This window comes from Tursiops truncatus, chromosome 5 (genome assembly GCF_011762595.2).
Source record: "Tursiops truncatus isolate mTurTru1 chromosome 5, mTurTru1.mat.Y, whole genome shotgun sequence".
Taxonomy (NCBI): domain Eukaryota; kingdom Metazoa; phylum Chordata; class Mammalia; order Artiodactyla; family Delphinidae; genus Tursiops; species Tursiops truncatus.
This window is the reverse complement of record NC_047038.1, coordinates 100,632,284-100,652,007: the sequence shown is the minus strand read 5'-3', so window position 1 is coordinate 100,652,007 and position 19,724 is coordinate 100,632,284. Positions and strand designations below refer to the sequence as shown.

At 38.4% G+C, this 19,724-nt stretch overlaps 1 protein-coding gene across 5 annotated transcripts in view; it reads right to left on the bottom strand.

Moving 5' to 3' along the window:
• The window catches only part of ARHGAP24 (Rho GTPase activating protein 24), a 775,519-nt gene that overhangs the window by 262,369 nt on the left and 493,426 nt on the right, over window positions 1-19,724 (bottom strand). The gene's annotated exons all lie outside the window — the stretch shown is intronic.

Sequence of the window (19,724 nt, the reverse complement as noted above, 5' to 3'; positions counted from 1 at the left end):
GGGCGACAAACGGATTGAGCCAAAGAAAGGAACTGGAGAGAGTGTAGTATAGAGCATAGAGCAGTTTTATTGCAGGAAGAAGTAAAACACAAAACACAGGAGGTGATGGATAGTGGGAGGAGAGTGGCCAAGAGATCATTTTTTTAAAATCAGAGGAATAATAGCATGTTATACACTCATATTTTTAAAACTTTAGTATACATGAGATTAATTTACTTTTTTTGCATAAAAATTCCAGTTCCCAGGCTACCCCTGTGAGCCTATGGGGATAATCCAATATAGAAAACAAAGCTACATAGCCAGGTGGAAACAGCACAATCAGTAGATTATGGCTGGCTTCTGAAAAGGTGGGAGTGCATGGAATTCCACGCCAGATGCAAGACTGGATTTAGGGAGGAAAAGGGACCACTGCTCTGTTGTAATAGAGGGAAAGAGGACCAAATGGCAGATGTAAGCAGTTTTGTATATTTGGTATCAGGCAATTGAGGTAATTTCCATAAAATTAAGTTGGCAGTAAGGTTATCTGTGGGAAAGAAAGGCTGAACAAAAATAAAAAACCAAAATAAATCAACTATTTAAATGAGAATTGATTTGCATCAGTTATATCCATATCGGAATGAGTTATCTTTCAATCAAAGAACACATTATGACAAATCACAGCCCCTACATTAGAGCCAAACAGCCCCCAAGGACAGATCTGTCATTATCTCCCCTGTGATTCCTGTAAACAAGTGACACATCAGAAATAGTGAGTCATGAGAAAGACAGTGTGATTGGTGCTGGAGAAATGAACCCCACATCATGTCATGCCCCTGCACTAATCGTTTTCCAGAAACCTTAATTGCCTGTTTTGATACTGTGCTCCTCCACACACAGAATGACAAGTTGGTAATTCACTACCGAAGGCCTGGGCAACAGGATGAGATCTATCAAGGGTTCCGTTTGGCTTTCTCCCCCTGATTAGACACATGACAGTAGTATTTAAGGCATTAATGTACCACTTTTGGAAAGGAGTTTGTTCCCAAATAAAATTTAGCCTGGATTTTTTTTAAAAAAAGCCCAAAGACACTAACTATGACACAAGCCTAGATGTCTAATCTATTTCCTTTAGGCAAAGTGATAAAAACAAAGAACAAGAGCAACAAAAAAAAAAAACCGAGGAACAAAATTAAGGAGAATTTTAAATCCAAGGACAATTTGTAGGAAAGAGTAGCTAGATATAAAATATTTGGTCTTTCTCTGAGCAGCCTCCATTTCTATTTCACATGTTTTTTAGTTAATCCTTTGGTTGGTTAATCACTCAGGCTTTCCAACGTTTATGAAAGGACTGAGCAGAATTCTGGATTGTGGTTTGGTGTACATACAGTAAGGAAGGTGTACATACAGCAAGGAAGGTGTACATACCTTCCTTGAAGAGTAGGATAGGGGTCAAGTAGTAAACATGAGGAAGAGTTTGCCCATAAAAAGAGAAGCCTCTGGAAGAACAGTGATGTCTCATCTTTTTTACTCTGTTATGGTCTGAGTTGTGTTCTTCCAAAATATATATGTTGACAAAGTAACCCTTTGCACCTCAGAAGCTGACCCTATTTGGAAATAGGGTTTAAAAGAGTATTTAAGTTAAAATGAGGTCATCAGGGTAGGTCCTATTCCAATATTACTTGTGTCCTTATAGAGAGAAAAATTAGGACACAGACACACGTGGAAGGAAGACCATGTGAAGATACAGGGAGAAGGCAGCAATCTACACGACAAAGAGCTGTCAGAAGAAACTAATCTCACTAACACCTTGATCTTGTACTTCTAGCCTCCAGACTGTGAGAAAATGAATTTATGTTGTTTAAGCCTCCCAGTCTGTGGTACTTTGTAATGGCAGCCCTAGCAGACTAATAAGCACTCTTTCTACTCGTACCTATTTCTTGTCACAGGCACACAAAAGTTTAGTTTAGAAATACTGCTGGTCAAGTTAAAAGTTCATAGGAAAACGTTCCATGTGGGACCAGCAGATCCTTAAACCAATGTCACTGCATGATGACAATCTAGTGACAGTCCTCTAAAGTTGGGGAGGCCTATTAGACCCAGAGCTGGTTGATGCAATTTGAATGTACTAAGTTTGAATTTTGTTTTTCTACTCTAATATTTGAAATATAAGCATCTGATTAGCATTTATCTCGTTGTATTTTCACAGAATTAGCTGATTGCCTATGTGAGGGCAGCCTGGTGTCTGAATGCTACCAAGTTCCCTAAGAATCAGGGCTCTTCCGAGTTGGTCCTATAGAAGGAAGAGCCAAATGGCCGCCTCTCCAGGACTGTGTAGAACAGCAGGACACACATAAATCACACTACAAGTCCTTGGTACATCCCCTCTTCTTACTCCATTAGTACCCCTTTCTGGCTTCAGAACTTTCTCCATGCTTCATCAATATTTAAAAAAAAAATTCTTAACACTATAGTCATCTAATCAAAATCCTGTAGTTTCTTTACATTCCGGTGGCAGATTCACTGCCTCCGGGAAGTCTTCCTTGATTACTCCAGCCCAAAATGACCTATGTCTTCCTAAATTTCCAGTGCATCTATAATGCCATCTAAGACTGTTCAATATCCAGGCCAGTGCTTATTTATACATGGTACTATATGGACAATAGTTCCAAATGTTGTTACTTTTCAGTAAGCCATTCTCTGGGCCAGGCAGAGTGTTGACTGCTCCCCATACCCTTATCTCCTTCCATCCTCACCACAGCCTTATAACAGAGGCATTCTTACTTCACATTCACTGAGAGGACACTGTGGTTTAGCGAGACTATGCAACTAGCTCCAGTGGCAGAGCTGGGGTTTGATTCTAGTACTGTCTGACAGAGAAGTCTGATACCTCTCTCCTCTTCCTACATTGGTCTCCAGGGCGGGCTTCGTGGCTTTCCTTCCTCACCATCAATGCCTAGTTTTCTCCCCTTAGACATCTCTCCTCCTAGGTCCTAGGTCTTTTTCTATTCTTGTATACCTAAAGCAAAGAGTTTTATAGTTAACAAAGTACTTAGCAAATCACCCAGAATAAATTGGGGTTTTATAAATCCTAGGTGGCTTTACCTCAAGTCGCCAGCTGTGGTTTTTTTAAATAAATTTAATTCATTAATTACTTTATTTTTGGCTGCATTGGGTCTTTGTTCTTGTGTGCGGGCTACTCTTCATTGCGGTGAGCGGGCTTCTCATTGCGGTGGCTTCTCTTGTTGCGGAGCATAGGCTCTAGGCGTGCAGGCTTCAGTAGTTGTGGCTCACGGGCTCAGTAGTTGTGGCTCACAGGCTCTAGAGCGCAGGCTTAGTAGCTGTGGCACACGGGTTTAGTTGCTCCACGGCATGTAGGATCTTCCCGGATCAGGGCTCGAACCTGTATCCCCTGCATTGGCAGGCGGATTCTTAACCACTGTGCCACCAGGGAAGTCCAAGTCGCCAGTTTTCTTGATTGGGTTGTAGGGATTTTAGCAGGTAGGACCATACATTTCTGCCAAATCAGGACCTCTCAGGACTTCAATTTGGGCCTTTCTAGGCCTGATGTCACAGGGCTGTGAAGATGGACAGTTCTCAAGAAAGGCAGCATTTGAAAAACAGACACAGGGCAAATGAACCCACAGATCAATAGAAAAAGATAACAATCATTTTAAAGTCAGGATGTCCAACAGGCCCAAGGATGCATGATTGGGTTGCAGATGGTCCTTGAGGTTTCACTTTTGGAAACATTCAAGACCAGTTCAGCTCAGTTTTATATTAAAAATGAAAAGGAAAAAAAAAAGAAAAATGAAAAAGGCTACCCTGGTTCCCTAAGAGTTAGCACAGGACTTGGTAACATGCTGGTTTCATCCTTGCTGCAAGCTTTTTTCCTACAACCTAATTACCAGCAGCTGCTCTGCAGCACACTCATCCTCCTTCTTCTGATATATTGTGTTTCCTGTGAAGTATGTTTTCTCTTTCTCACTCCCATATCACTTCTAACCTATGGTTGTTCTCCTCACTGGCCATTGCCTCATTCAGACACACTCTTTCCCTGGCTAAGATACAGCTCAAAGAAGCCCTGCCACAGAAAAAGAACTGCCTGGAGAAATATTCTTCCTAGTAACAGCCACTGACATTTGTTTAGCACTGTACTGTCTGTTTTCTGAGCTTGATTGGATGGCAAAGCGCTTTTCAACTACTGGATAAAAAAGGTGAATGCAAACAGCCCATGAGTACATAATTAAAACCAAGCCACAGAGAACAATGAGGGGAAGGGGATCACATTTATTCCAGCAGATAACTTGTTAGTAAACAGCTTCTATCATCAAAGTACTAAATGACACAATTGGTGTTAGTGGTAATGGAGTGAAGGATGAGGCAGTGTGGACTGCTTTTTAAAGAGCGTAGAGTCTGTGAAGTTAATGAACTTCTCCAGTGTCTTAAGACACTGAGACAAAGAGCTATGATCAAATTAAATAGCTCAGAGATGCAAGGCTCTTTTCATTTTGGCTAATCCAATACAATCATTCCCTGGATGATAAAACTGAGGTCTAGTCTATTCATTAATTCAACGAATGTGCATTGAGCATATACTACATGACAGTCACTCTGCTAGGTACTAGGGATGGAAGGTATCATTTCTGTTCTCAAGAGCATCAAATCTGATGGAGAAGGAAGAGAATACAGACAACATAAGAAAAGCGAGTCTTGCGGAGAGAGGAAGGAAATGCAGAGTACGCTAACTTTTATTTTTAATTTTTTTTGAAGTATAGTTGATTTACAATGTTGTGCCCATCTCTGTTGTACAGCAAAGTGACTCAGTTATACACATATAGACATTCTTTTTTATATTCTTTTCCATTATGGTTTATCACAGGATATTGACTATAGTTCCCTGTGCTATATACATTAGGACCTTGTTGTGTATCCATTCTAAATGTAAGAGTTTGCATCTACCAACCCCCAAACTCCCAGTCCATCCCTCTCCCTTCCCCCCCCCCCTTGGGAGCCACAAGTCTGTTCTCTATGGAGTACACTAACTTTTAAATCCATAATCTCATTTCTTCATTTGTTGTCCTTATTTTTCTTAACTCTTGGATATTTGGCTTCTGTGGGATCTAGAAAATTAACCTATCTATATCCTCATTGGTATAAGGAAGCTGTAGCATGTGGTGGTTTTGTGGGCTCAGATGAGTGTGAAGCCTGGTTTTAGCATTTATTACAAATGTGAATTTTATCACTGTTGATGAGTGAGGAGAATGGCATCTATCACAAGTGTATTCATATTAAATGAACTGTTGTATTTAAAATCTGACATTCATTAGTACAGGCCTCACACAGTTCAGTGAACATTAGCTCTAAAAATTATGGAAGTGTTTCTCACACTGATGTTAAAGGAAAACTGGTGGGTTAGGAGCAGAGACATGTTCATAAATGAGTGGTGGGGGGAATAAACTACTCCTCTGAGTAAATAAGTTTGTTAGTTTTACGAGCAAACAAAGTATTGACATTTAGTGTGAGATACTTAGAGCTTTAAGACGTTAATGTACATTGTAAAAAGGAGAGTTTAGAAGAAACTTCAAGCTTACTTGATCTTGCAAGGGATGCTTCCATCTCAGAATACTTATGAATATCTCCCTGAACTTGTGTGGACTGAACAAAGTATGGGAAATGTTTCTCATGCTAGGCACACCCAATCTCCTATTAATGGTATTCATTGCTTTAAAAGTCACATCAGGGCTTCCCTGGTGGCGCAGTGGTTGAGAGTCCACCTGCCGATGCAGGGGACACGGGTTCGTGCCCCAGTCCTGGAAGATCCTACATGCCGCGGAGCGGCTGAGCCCGTGAGCCATGGCTGCTGAGCCTGCACGTCCGGAGCCTGTGCTCCACAGCGGGAGAGGCCACAACAGTGAGAGGCCCTCGTACCAAAAAAAAAAAAAAAGTCACATCACAGATTTCAGCTCTGGTCAGATTCTAGAGTTCTAAATGAGCTAAGACAAAATTTAAAGTGAGGGTTTCGGTTTGGTCACTAAAACGTTTTAGATTCATCATGATTGGGGGAAAAAAAGAGATATTATTCAGAGATGGAGCTTCTAAATAAAAATGTTGGCAAACAGGTCCTGAATCATGATGTTGAGGCAGTGGGTAATGGCATGGCCTGGGGAGACACTCTGTCTCAGAATTCTAATTTTGTCTCTGGTGGCACCAGTGGGGATTAGTGATTTATAATAGTATCTTCAGACTCCTTTTCATAGGTTTGCTTTTTTTAATCTAGCACAAGCGTTGGCTAGCTATGGCACATGGGCCAAATCTGGCTTACTGTCTACTTTTTACATTTTTAAGTGATTGGAAAAAAATCAAAAGAAAAATAATATTTCTTGATATTTGAAAATTATATAAAACCCAGATTTCGGTATTCATTAATAAAGTTTTATTGGAACACAGCCATACCCACTTGTTTTATACTACAACAGCAGAGTTCAGCAGTTGTAGCAGATACTTTATGGCCAGCAAAGCCTACAGTACTTGCTCTCTTGTTCTCTCTGAAAAATGTTTTCTGACCCCTGATCTAGGATATAGAATGAATGATAGAAATGAATATGAGTAGGTCAACATTTCTACAAATACTGTAAGAGAGCCCTTCTCATATGGACACTTCTCAAAAGTGGGATCTTATGATCGGTTTATAAATGCTCCAAATGTCTTTCGGTTGACATGGTTGAAAATGTCTTTCGGAATTTCAAGAGATTACAAACATTTTTAAATGCCCTTTGTGACATTTTAATAGCCTCTTTTAAATGTATATTTTAAGGCATTTTAAGTAGGAAGGGAATTTGGAAGCAAACATCTCAAATACTTTTTTTATATAGAAGAATACGAGTAGCTAAAGCATGCTGATTTTCAATGCATTTATTTAAGTCATGTTCAGAACTACTTGTGTATATAGAATTATGTTTTCATACCACAACAATTCCTACTCACATTCTCTAAATGGTTTGCACACATTAACTAAGCAAAGAAAAAAAATACAAGCTTCATGGCTGCCTACAGACATAGGCAGACAAAAAAAGAGATTGTCCTAGTTGCCTTTGGGTAAAAAATATAAATACATGGCTTTCAACTTACAGTACTAACACAAAAGGGAAAAATTAAGATAAAGAGTGTGTTGTAAAATTAAATGCCCTAGCAACATATTTAACCAGTGATCAAGAAAATGACCAACTTCTATGCTAAAACACTATTAAAATATCCCCAAATTTTCCTATAAAGTAGATACCAAATTTAAATGACGGCAAATTAATTTATCCAATAACATTATTTGATCACCCTAGAAGGAGTTGCAAATACAGACTTGGATGATAAACTTTCATTGCTGATGTCACATAATTATCTCAAAAACTCAAAAATTGGCTATATGCTTTTCCTTCTCAGAGACACCATGAATATCTCTCAGATGGCCTCACCATCTAAGTAGGTTCAAGTTTTGGTAAATTAAAAATTTTATAGCCTCCAGAGCCATGAAATGTTCTCCAGAAAGTTTTTTTGTAAATGCATAAAATAGGTCTGTAGAATTACATAATCATAGAACCAGCGGGGGAATAAAACACAACTGAATCAGGGCAGTAAAAGTCAAAAACTGATTACTAGTACCACATAGTTACAAATAATAAAAAAGATTGTCGTGTTTATGCACATATGTATATAGATGAAATAGATGATGTACAGGAACACAGAGATGAATAGTTAAATATAGAGATGGAGATAGAAATATAGAGACTAATAATGTCTCTTGTCCCTAAATTTAAATTACAGTTCTAAAGCTGGAGTCCACAACTGAGTTTCAGGGAATCTCTGAAGCCCCCATAAGTGTCTGCAATTTTGGTAGGTAAATACATTTTTTTTTTTTTTTAGCAAAAAGATCCATAATGCATTTATTGGATTCTCTTGGCACCCATGTTTTCTAATTTTTCAATTACCTCTGAAAATCATTCTGGAAAATAGTTAGAATGGAAACATTTTTTATTAAAATTTACGTAAGTAATATATAATTATCTAAGGATATTATTAATAATTAGTATATTCCTGGCTAAAGTTGGGATAAATGACACCTTCTCCTTTGTTGAAGGGTTTAATTTCATTTCCAGGCAGATGAAAATCACTTTAAATTACCTTTCAAATTTTCTCTTTTTTTCTTTGTTACCATAGCTGCCTCTTCATCTCTCATCCCCTTTTTTCCCCTGTGTTCATCTCTTCTATTCTTTTTCTGGGGGAAGGAAGAGAAAAAGAAAACCTCTACTTTCTAATTATTATTGATTTGGGACACTGGGCTGAGATGGGGCTTTGGGAGTCCTAGATATTGGTAATTGCCCTTAAAACTCATAATGGGTCTCTGCTTGAATAATACCTGTGCAGGTCACTGGACTGATTCCCAATAAAGGAACAGTATTAGGTGTGCTTGTTGGTGGCTAGACAGTGGTGATAACTTGGCTAGTGTGCGGAGGAAGTTAGTGAAGAAGTGAGGCCAATTTCAGCAGTGTGAGTTCTGCCATGAAGAGAACTGAACTCCAGCGTGTAATAGTTTTCTGTAAGAAAAAATTACAGGTGCAGATTCTTCCTTTCACATAGCTATTCACATATAAGAAAGTCCACTGCAGACAAGTGTGGTTTTCTCCCCACTTTTTCATGACAGTATAGTTGTGGCCTTATAACTCTTAAGTGAACATCTTTAGCCAGTGCATATCTTTATGATAGGCTTACACATATAAATAACTGCATGTAAATGAAAATGCCTATTCTCACTTCAAGTGCCCAAATTGTCATCCTTAATGGAAGATCTAAGAAGAGATACAAGTCTATCTACTTCAATTACTACCAATAAAAACTATTCACAAGTTCATATTTCAAAAACTAGGCTCCATTCTCCAATATCTCATATTTTAAGCCAGAATACATACATATATAAATAAAGTCAGTGATAAGTAATATTTATATTTACACATGTATTTACTAGCTAGTGTTTGACCTCGATCAAACTACTTTTCTGTGCCTCAGTTTCTTTATCTGGAAATGGATATAGTAATAGAGGTGAGGATTAAATAGTAATGTGGTAAGGATTAAATTAAGTGATACATTTAAAAAGTCTGAAACATTGTCTGGGATACAGAAAGCTAGATACAGATAAAGCTATAAATACTCTAATGGATACTGTGATGCTCTGTCTAGATCCCAGAGGCCAGTATATTGGCTGATGGCTCATAGAGGCCCTCATGGAAACTGTTCTCCATTGCAACCTGGAACTGCTTCACATGAGTTTACTTGTCTCACCTCCCCCCAGTCAATGACTAGACTAGCTGAGGCCAGGAAACAAAGGTTTGGTCCCTCAGGTTAGAGCAACTCTAGGAAGCATCCAAGCTCCAGAGCTCCCCATAGCATCAGCTGAGACATTAACTGCAATGGTGTTTTGGGCAAGCTTCTCCTTCTGCCTGATCTTGCTTTCCTCAATTCCTTAGAGATGAAGTATCTCCAGACAGCACTCCCCAGTAAATGTTCTAACATAACTCTCCATCAGAGTGTGTTTCCCTGGACTCCAATCTAAGATTATAGATAGATATAGATAAAAAGTCATTTTTCCATTATCCTGAAATTGTTAAGATCTGAATCTGAAGAGAGAAGTTACTCACACTCTAAGTTTAAAAAAAAAAAAATGAAGGTTGTGCCTGGCCACTTCCCTATAGGGCTTATGGATAAAACACATTTCAGAGAAGGAACCCAAATGCCATCCCTCTGCCCCTGACTATTACAAGAGGAAGACTAGAAAAGGGGAAGTGCCACTTGGATATAACAGTTTTCAAGATGAACACTATTTTTTTGAGGAGAAAGAAGAAAATTCTCTGAACCATCAGAACAAGTCAGGGGAGCACAAGAGAGCTGCGCATCAATTTTGAAGCTAGAACTGTCACCTAGCACTTCTCCAAGTTGCAGACTCACATGATGTGTGAAACCACTGAACTGCTGGGTGTGAAGCTCATGCTTCATGGAGAAGGGGGCAAGATGGCAGGGTTGAGGGGGTCAGTGACAGTGAAATAGCCTGTATATCCCCTACTTGGCAGACCAGGGTCCATGAGTTTCCAGGTAGCTGAATAAGCACAAAGCAAGCAGCTGGCCTTTGAGCCATTTTGTTGGTAGCCCATCAACCAGGACCATGCCCAAGGTAGAGACTCCTATCACATGACATGCATTTCCAATTCTAGGGACATTATAAAATCTGCAAAGGCACCTCATGAGAGAGTCAGCACTAGAAGAGGTGTGTAATAACCAGTCAGTGTTAAGGTGCTACACCCCAGCGGTAGCTTCTCTGCAGGAAGATCTCTACCTCCTTCCATTTCTCTTGGTATCATTACCAGAGAGAAAAGGCAGAGGAGTAAGAAAGAGGATGTGAGGAGTTTCCCTCCACTTGAACCACTAGAGCAGCAGAAAGGTCTTTGCTGTACCATGAGGCGGAAAGATCCTACACAGGAGGGAATAAGCCTTCAACATAGCCAAGTCGGGAGTAGTTACTGCCAACAATAAACTCATTTCATATGGTTGACTTTCCTCCACCAACCTGGTAAATATATACGCTTCAGTAAGTACTCGGCACCTTGAATTATATTGCACTAGGTGTTACGGATATAGTAATGAGAAGATAGATGTGGTTCCTAACTATATGAAGTACATACTTCCTCATCTCTTTTTACCTGTCTCTGTCTCTGAATCACTACTTCTTCTCCCTCTGGCAGGCTATTCTTCTAAGAAAGCTAAGACATCAGCATTCCATTAATTACTCTATTTTATTTTAACATCACAAGGGAAACATGCACAGAAAACATTTTGAGAAGGAAAGAAACCGACTGCATTTTCCCTCTTCGAGGACTATGCATTAAAGGTCTGCCAACATTTCTCCCTCAACCACATTTCCCCAAAGCTTAGTACTTGGCCATAAAAGCTCACTCCAGTCTAAAATTTGGCATGTCTGACAGCAAAGTCTGCAAATTTGCCAATTTGGATCACATCTCCTTTTTGAATAACAAGCAGATAAATAGGAAAAAATTGGAGTGAAATGTTACAAATCATGACATTGTTCAGAGAGACAATTCCTTTCATGGGATAGTACTCTATAAGAAATTAACCCTAAATTATGGTAATTTGTTTCAGATAGATTTTTACAAAAGCCTAAAATCTGCAGAGGAATGTTATACAAAAACAAATGTGATTAAGTACTGTAATACAAAGACCTGATACCCTCAATTCTATTGGAAAATCTTGAGTTTTCTTTCAAATTTACACATGATTATTATTTAATTTCATAGGACATTTCAGACTAAAGCAAAACCAAAAATGGAACAAAACAAAGTAGCATACATGGAAAAATAATAAAGATATACAGGTGCTAAAGATATATACATATAATGTGTATATAAATATACATTATATATTTTGTTTTATATATATATATATATATATATACACACACACACACACACACAAGTCTACACACTCATACACAAATGTGTGTGTATGTATATAGTGCTAGGATATTTGGCAAAGAGCTTTCTGGAGGTATTTGCCATTTTTGCTAGAAATCATTATAGGCACGTATGATTAAATAATTTAATCCTATTCATCATTTTTCATTGATTATACCTTGGGTAGTTGGGCTTGAGGTATTTGTCCATAAAGACAGAATCGTGTTGGATATGTAAGTATCATTTGCAGCATGGGATTTTAGAAGTTGTGATCGACAAAATTCCACAGAGAAAGTCAGTGTAGAATAAGTATGTGTTACAAGGATCTGCAGACAGGCAGTCCTTCAGAAAGTTCTATACAAGGCATTGACCACATTTCTCCAATCCTTCCTGTTTCCTGCATTTTCTGACAAGTGAAAACACTCTTGGATTTTCCAGATTCTCTATGTCAAACTATCACACAATTGGAATAATTAGAAAATATTATCTTGTCATTCTCATTTGCAAAGATAAATCAAGTGTCATGCTCTCCCTAAGTAATCTTTTTTTTTAACATCTTTATAGGAGTATAGCTGCTTTACGATGTTGTGTTTCTGCCACATAACAAAGTGAATCAGCTATATGTATACATATATCCACATACCCCCTCCCTTTTGCGTCTCCCTCCCACCCTGCCTATCTCACCCCTTCTAGGTGGTCACAAAGCACTGAGCTGATCCCCCTGTGAGATGGAACTGCTTCCCACTAGCTATCTATTTTACATCTGGTAGTGTATATAGGTCAGCACTACTCTCTCACTTCGTCCCAGCTTCCCCTTCCACTTCCTGATGTCCTCAAGTACATTCTCTACATCTGTGTCTTTATTCCTGTCCTGCCCCTAGGTTCGTCAGAACCATTTTTTTTTTAAGATTCCATATATATGTGTTAGCATATGGTATTTGTTTTTCTCTTTCTGACTTACTTCACTCTGTATGACAGACTCTAGGTCCATCCACCTCACTACGAACACCTCAACTTCGTTTCTTTTTCTTGCTGAGTAATATTTCATTGTATATATATGCCACATCTCCTTTATCCATTCATCTGTTGATGGACACGAGGGCTGCTTCCATGTGCTGGCTATTGCAAATAGTGCTGCAATGAACATTGTGGGACATGACTCTTTTTGAATTATGGTTTTCTCAGAGTATGAGCTCAGTAGTGGGATTGCTGGGTCGTATGATAGTTCTATTTTTAGTTTTTTAAGGAACCTCCATACTGTTTTCCATAGTGGCTGTATCAATTTACATTCCCACCAACAGTGCAGGAGGGTTCCCTTTTCTCCACACCCTCTCCAGCATTTATTGTTTGTAGATTTTTTAATGATGGCCATTCTGACTGGTGTGAGGTGATACGTCATTGTAGTTTTAATTTGCATTTCTCTAATGATTAGTGATGTTGAGCATCCTTTCATGTGTTTGTTGGTAATCTGTATATCTTCTTTGGAGAAATGTCTATTTAGGTCTTCTGCCTATTTTTGGATTTGGGTTTTTTTTTTTTTTTTTTGATATTGAGTTGCATGTGCTACTTGTATATTTTTAGATTAATCGTTTGTCAGCTGCTTTGTTTGCAAATATTTTCTCCCATTCTCAGGGTTGTCTTTTTGTCTTGTTTATGGTTTCCTTTACTATGCAAAAGATTTTAAGATTCACTGGGCCCAAATTGTTTATTTTTATTTGTATTTCCATTTCTCTAGGAGGTGGGTCAAAAAGGATCTTGCTGTGATTGATGTCATAGAGTGTTTTGCCAATGTTTTCCTCTAAGAGTTTTATAGTGTCTGGTCTTACATTTAGGTCTTAAATCCATTTTGAGTTTATTTTTGTGTATGGAGTTAGGGAGTGTTCTAATTTCATTCTTTTACATGTAGCTGTCCAGTTTTCCCAGCACCACTTATTGAAGAGGCTGTCTTTTCTCCACTGTATATTCTTGCCTCCTTTATCAAAGATGAGGTGACCATATGTGCATGGGTTTATCTCTGGGCTTTCTATCCTGTTCCATTGATCTATTTCTATTTTTGTGACAGTACCATACTGTCTTGATTACTGTAGCTTTGTAGTATATTCTGAAGTCGGGGAGCCTGCTTCCCCACCAAGCTCCATTTTTCTTTCTCAAGATTGCTTTGGCTATTCGGGGTCTTTTGTGTTTCCATACAAATTGTGAAATTTTTTGTTCTAGTTCTGTGAAAAATGACATTGGTAGTTTGATAAGGTTTGTGTTGAATCTGTAGATGGCTTTAGGTAGTATAGTCACTTTCACAATGTTGATTTCTCCAATCCAAGACCATGGTATATCTCTCCATCTGTTTGTATCATTTTTAATTTCTTTCATCAGTGTCTTATAGTTTTCTGCATACAGGTCTTTTGTCTCCTGAAGTAGGTTTATTCCTAGATATTTTATTCTTTTCGTTGCAATGGTAAAAGGGGGTGTATCCTTAATTTGTCTTTCTGATTTTCCATTGTTAGTGTATAGGAATGCAAGAGATTTCTGTGCATTAATTTTGTATCCTGCTACTTTACCAAATTCATTGATTAGCTCTACTAGTTTTCTGGTAGCATCTTTAGGATTCTCTATGTATAGTATCATGTCATCTGCAAACAGTGAAAGTTTTATGTCTTGTTTTCCCTTTTGGACCCTTTATTTCTTTTTCTTCTATGATTGCTATGGCTAAAACTTCAAAAACTATGTTGAATAATAGCTGTGAGAGTGCGTAACCTTGTCTTGTTTCTGATCTTAGAGGAAATAGTTTCAGTTTTTCACCACCGAGAATGATGTTGGCTGTGGGTTTGCCATATATGTCCTTTATTATGTTGAGGTAGGTTGCCTCTATTCCTACTTTCTGGAAGGTTTTTATCATAAATGGGTGTTGAATTTTGTTAAAAGCTTTTTCTGCATCTATTGAGATGATCATATGGTTTTTCTCTTTCAATTTGTTAATATGGTGTATCACATTGATTGATTTGCATATATTGAAGAATCCTTGAATTCCTGGAATAAACCCCACTTGATCATGGTGTATGATCCTTTTAATGTGCTGTTGGATTCTGTTTGCTAGTATTTTGTTGAGGATTTTTGCATCTATGTTCATCAGTGATACTGGCCTGTAGTTTTCTTTTTTTGTGACATCTTTGTCTGGTTTTGGTATCAGGGTGATGATGGCCTTGTAGAATGAGTTTGGGAGTGTTCCTCCCTCTGCTATATTTTGGATGAGTTTGAGAATGATAGGTGTTAGCTCTTCTCTAAATGTTTGACAGAATTCGCCTGTGAAGCCATCTTGTCCTGGGCTTTTGTTTGTTGGATGATTTTTAATCACAGTTTCAATTTCAGTGCTTATGATTAGTTGTTTATATTTTCTCCTTCTTCCTGGTTCTGTCTTGGAAGGTTGTACTTTTCTAAGAATTTGTCCATTCTTCCACATTGTCCATTTTATTGGCATAGAGTTACTTGTAGTAATCTCTCATGATCCTTTGTATTTCTGCAGTGTCAGTTGTTATTTCTCCTTTTTCATTTCTAATTCTGTTGATTAGAGTCTTCTCTCATTTTTTCTTGATGAGTCTGGCTAATGGTTAATCAATTTTGTTTATCTTCTCAAAGAATCAGCTTTTAGTTTTATTGATCTTTGTTATTGTTTCCTTCATTTCTTTTTCATTTATTTCTGATCTGATCTTTATGATTCCTTTCCTTTTGCTAACTTTTGATATTTTTGTTCTTCTTTCTCTAATTGCTTTAGGTGTAAGGTTAGGTTGTTTATTTGAGATGTTTCTTGTTTCTTAAGGTAGGATTGTATTGCTATAAACTTCCCTCTTAGAACTGCTTTTGCTGCATCCCATAGGTTTCTGGTCATCGTGTTTTCATTGTCATTTTTTTCTAGGCGTTTTTTGATTTCCTCTTTGATTTCTTCAGTGATCTCTTGGTTATATAGTAGTGTATTGTTTAGCCTCCATGTGTTTGTATTTCTTACAGTTTTTTTCCTGTAATTGATATCTAGTCTCGTCGCATTGTGGTCGGAAAAGATACTTGATACGATTTCAATTTTCTTAAATTTACCAACCCTTGATTTGTGACCCAAGATATGATCTATCCTGGAGAATGTTCCATGAGGACTTGAGAAGCAAGTATATTCTGTTGTTTTTGAATGGAATGTCCTATAAATATCAATTAAGTCCATTTTGTCTAATGTGTCATTTAAAGCTTGTGTTTCCTTATTTATTTTCATCTTGGATGATCTGTCCATTGGTGAAAGTGGGGTGTTAAAGTCCCCTACTATGTATGTGTTATTGTCGATTGCCCCTCATATGGCTGTTAGTATTTGCCTTATGTATTGAGGTGCTCCAATGTTGAGTGCATAAATATTTACAATTGTTATATCTTCTTTTTGGATCTATCCCTTGATCATTATGTAGTGTCCTTCTCTGTGTCTTGTAATAGTCTTTATTTTTAAGTCTATTTTGTCTGATATGAGAATTGTTACTCCAGCTTTCTTTTGATTTCCATTTGCATGGAATCTCTTTTTCGGTCCCCTAACTTTCAGTCTGTATGTGTCCCCAGGTCTGAAGCTGGTCCTTGTTGACAACATATATATGGGTCTTGTTTTTGTATTCATTCAGCCAGTCTATGTCTTTTGTTTGGATCATTTAATCCATTTACATTTAAGTTAATTATCAATATGTATGTTCCTATTCCCATTTTCCAATTGTTTTGGGTTTGTTTTTGTAGGTCTTTTCCTTCTCTTGTGTTTCCTGCCTAGAGAAGTTCCTTTAGCATTTGTTGTAAAGCTGGTTTGGTGGTGCTGAATTCTCTTAGCTTTTGCTTGTCTGTAAGGTTTTTAATTACTCCATTGAATCTGAATGAGATCCTTGCTGGGTAGAGTAATCTTGGTTGTAGGTTTTTGCCTTTCATCACTTAAATATGTTCTGCCACTCCCTTCTGTCTTGCAGAGTTTCTGCTGAACGATCAGCTGTTAACCTTCTGGGGATTCCCTTATATGTTATTTGTTGCTTTTCCCTTTTAATATTTTTTCTTGTATTTAATTTTTCATAGTTTATTTAATAGTTTGCTAGTTTTCTTCTCCTTGGATTTATTCTGTATGGGACTCTCTGCACGTCCTGGACTTGGTTGACTATTTCCTTTCCCATGTCAGGGAAGTTTTGAACTATAATCTCTTCAAATATTTTCTCAGACCCTTTCTTTTTCTCTTCTTCTTCTGGGACCCCTATAATTTGAATGTTGGTACATTTAATGTTCTTCCAGAAGTCTCTGAGACTGTCCTCAATTCTTTTCATTCATTTTTCTTTATTCTGCTCTGCAGTAGTTATTTCCACTCTTTTATCTTCCAGGTCACTTATCCGTTTTTCTGCCTCAATTATTCTGCTATTGATTCCTTCCAGAGAATTTTTAATTTCATTTATTGGGTTATTCATCATTTTTTGTTTGCTCTTTAGTTCTTCTAGGTCCTTGTTAAATATTTCTTGTATTTTCTCCATTCTGTTTCCAAGATGTTGGATCATCTTTACTATCATTACTCTGAATTATTTTTCAGGTAGACTGCCTATTTCCTCTTCATGTGTTTGGTCTGGTGGGTTTTTATCTCGCTCCTTCATCTGCTGCATATTTCTCTGTCTTCTCATTTTGTTTAACTTACTGTGTTTGGGGTCTCCTTTTCGCAGGCTGCAGGTTTGTAGTTCCCGTTGTTTGGTGTCTGCCCCCAGTGGGTGAGGTTGTTTCAGTGGGTTGTGTAGGCTTCCTGGTGGAGAGGACTGGTGCCTGTGTTCTGGTGGGTGGGGCTGGATCTTGTCTTTATGGTGGGCAGGGCTGCCTCGTGTGGTGTGTGTTGGGGTGTCTGTGAACTTATTATGATTTTAGGCAGCCTCTCTGCTAATGGGTGGGGTTGTGTTCCTGTCTTGCTAGTCGTTTGGCATGGGGCATCCAGCACTGGAGCTTGCTGGCCATTGGGTGGAGCTGGGTCTTAGTGTTGAGATGGTGATCTCTGTGAGAGGTCTCGCTGATTGATATTACACGAGGCCGGGATATCTCTGGTGGTCCAATGTCCTGAACTTGGCTCTCCCACTTCAGAGGCTAAGGCCTGACACCAGGCCAGAGCACCAAGACACTGTCAGCCACATGGCTGGTGCTTCTGGAAGGATGAGTGTTTCTTTCTAGTTCTGCTGCACAACACGGGTTCACCCATGTATACAGGTGAAGCAGGGCCAGGAATGAAAAGTCCTATTTTCCTTTGTGCTTAGTTTAGCTTCACTTGCTCACAGGGTGCCACATGCAGATGCCTTGCCCCAGCCTTTCCAACCAGAGTTTCTGGTGCAAAAAGCCCTAAGTAATCTTGATTTTGCAAAAATTGGTTAAAATCATGTGATACCAACCCACACATCCTCATACAAATACAGAAACATTTGCTTGGAAATTCCATCCTAATGTTAGGGACACACCAAAAACCCCGATGACCAAGATTCATGGCTCAAACACTGGATTCTCAATGCAGCCATTGTGTTTTTCCAATTCTCTCTTTAAAGAAGCATTTGGCACAGTTCTCTTGTCACTCCATAAGATGATTCAGAATTATAAAACCTAATTTAGAAGCTACTACATATTGTATTAATGATTCAGAAAACATCTTTTCAAATGAGCTATGGGCATAGTATTGATATGTTTATTTCCATAATTATTGCAGCCAACCTGAACTTACTTGAAAAAAAAGAAATTTTTTTTTGGAATGACAATCTTCAGATTCTACAGCATACAGTCATAAACCCCTTAAGCTTTGCTCATTAAAAGCCATTATATCATATGCATTGCACTCGAAACACATACCCAAGAACTGCAACCTTGGAGGGGAGGTTTTGTGATTTCATGGGCTTGAAGACACAGCTCTTCTGAGAACAGTCTTGACAATATCTACCTACAGTATATCAGAACATCTTCCCCAAAGAGTGAAATCTCTACACATTTAGTAGACTTGCATGGGAAAGTGGACCTTTAGTGTTATTGAAGATACAGAATCAAAGCTTTCAGTTTAATACCATGCTCATTTCAAAGCCCACAGGCCTAATGTCTGAGAATAAACAGTGAAAGAAATTTCCTCTACTGATACTTCAAAGACTTTGAAACATCTGGAATTTGGTTCCATATAGGGTATTCCACCAAGAAGTAAGTATAAAAAGATTTTAATAGAGCAAACAGGATTCAGGTTTCCTACAATATGTTCTCCCTGGGGGGAAACAACACAATGCATCCGACTAAGCTTTCTGCACTTCAGCTGCATTAATTAACATTTAGTCATGGATTCCATTGTGAGCCAGATGAACCCAGAGCTACAGCTGTTTTCATTGAGGAGAAAAAATATGCTTTCACATTTTAGATTCTTAGCATTAATAAATCTTGGGAAAATGTTTTATTGACTGCCTTTGTACTGGCATTATTGATATGCATTACATATTAGTCACCCAAATAAAGTCACACTCACCCTAGGCTGTGATTAAGTCAATGTTAATATCACATTAACTGGGTCAGTCAGAGCCAAAGCTATGAAAACCAGGTTCCTAACTCCCTTTTTCTTACACCAAGTATTAAAGAAGGGCTAATGAACTGATCAAAGAAGTAGATCACAGCCTTGAAAAGAGTGTTGCTGGGTGAGTCAAAGACTTAAGTGGAGATCAGGTATTCTGAGAGGGGTGGATGCAGATGACTAAAAAAAATGAACAGATGTTGAAGAAATGTAACTGCAGGATTTGATGACTTGGCAGAGACATTCTCAATGTTACCAGCCAAACATGTGGAAGTGGTTGGTTGTGAATGAAGATGAGGTACAGAACTGCAATCCTTGGTCAGTTATTTAAGGAGAGTTTTTGTTTTGTTTTGTTTTTATAACAAAGGCTCCTTAAAGATGCAGTTTTGGGGCTTCCCTGGTGGCGCAGTCGTTGAGAGTCCGCCTGCTGATGCAGGGGACACGGGTTCGTGCCGCAGTCCGGGAGGATCCCACATGCCGCAGAGCGGCTGGGTCCGTGAGCCATGGCCGCTGAGCCTGCGTGTCCGGAGCCTGTGCTCCGTGACGGGAGAGGCCACGGCAGTGAGGGGCCCGCGTACCGCAAAAAAAAAAAAAAAAAAAGATGCAGTTTTGTAAGAAAATATGACAGTGAATCAGCTGGACAAAGCATTCTACCTGGAACACCTAGTCAAATTTCATGCCACAAG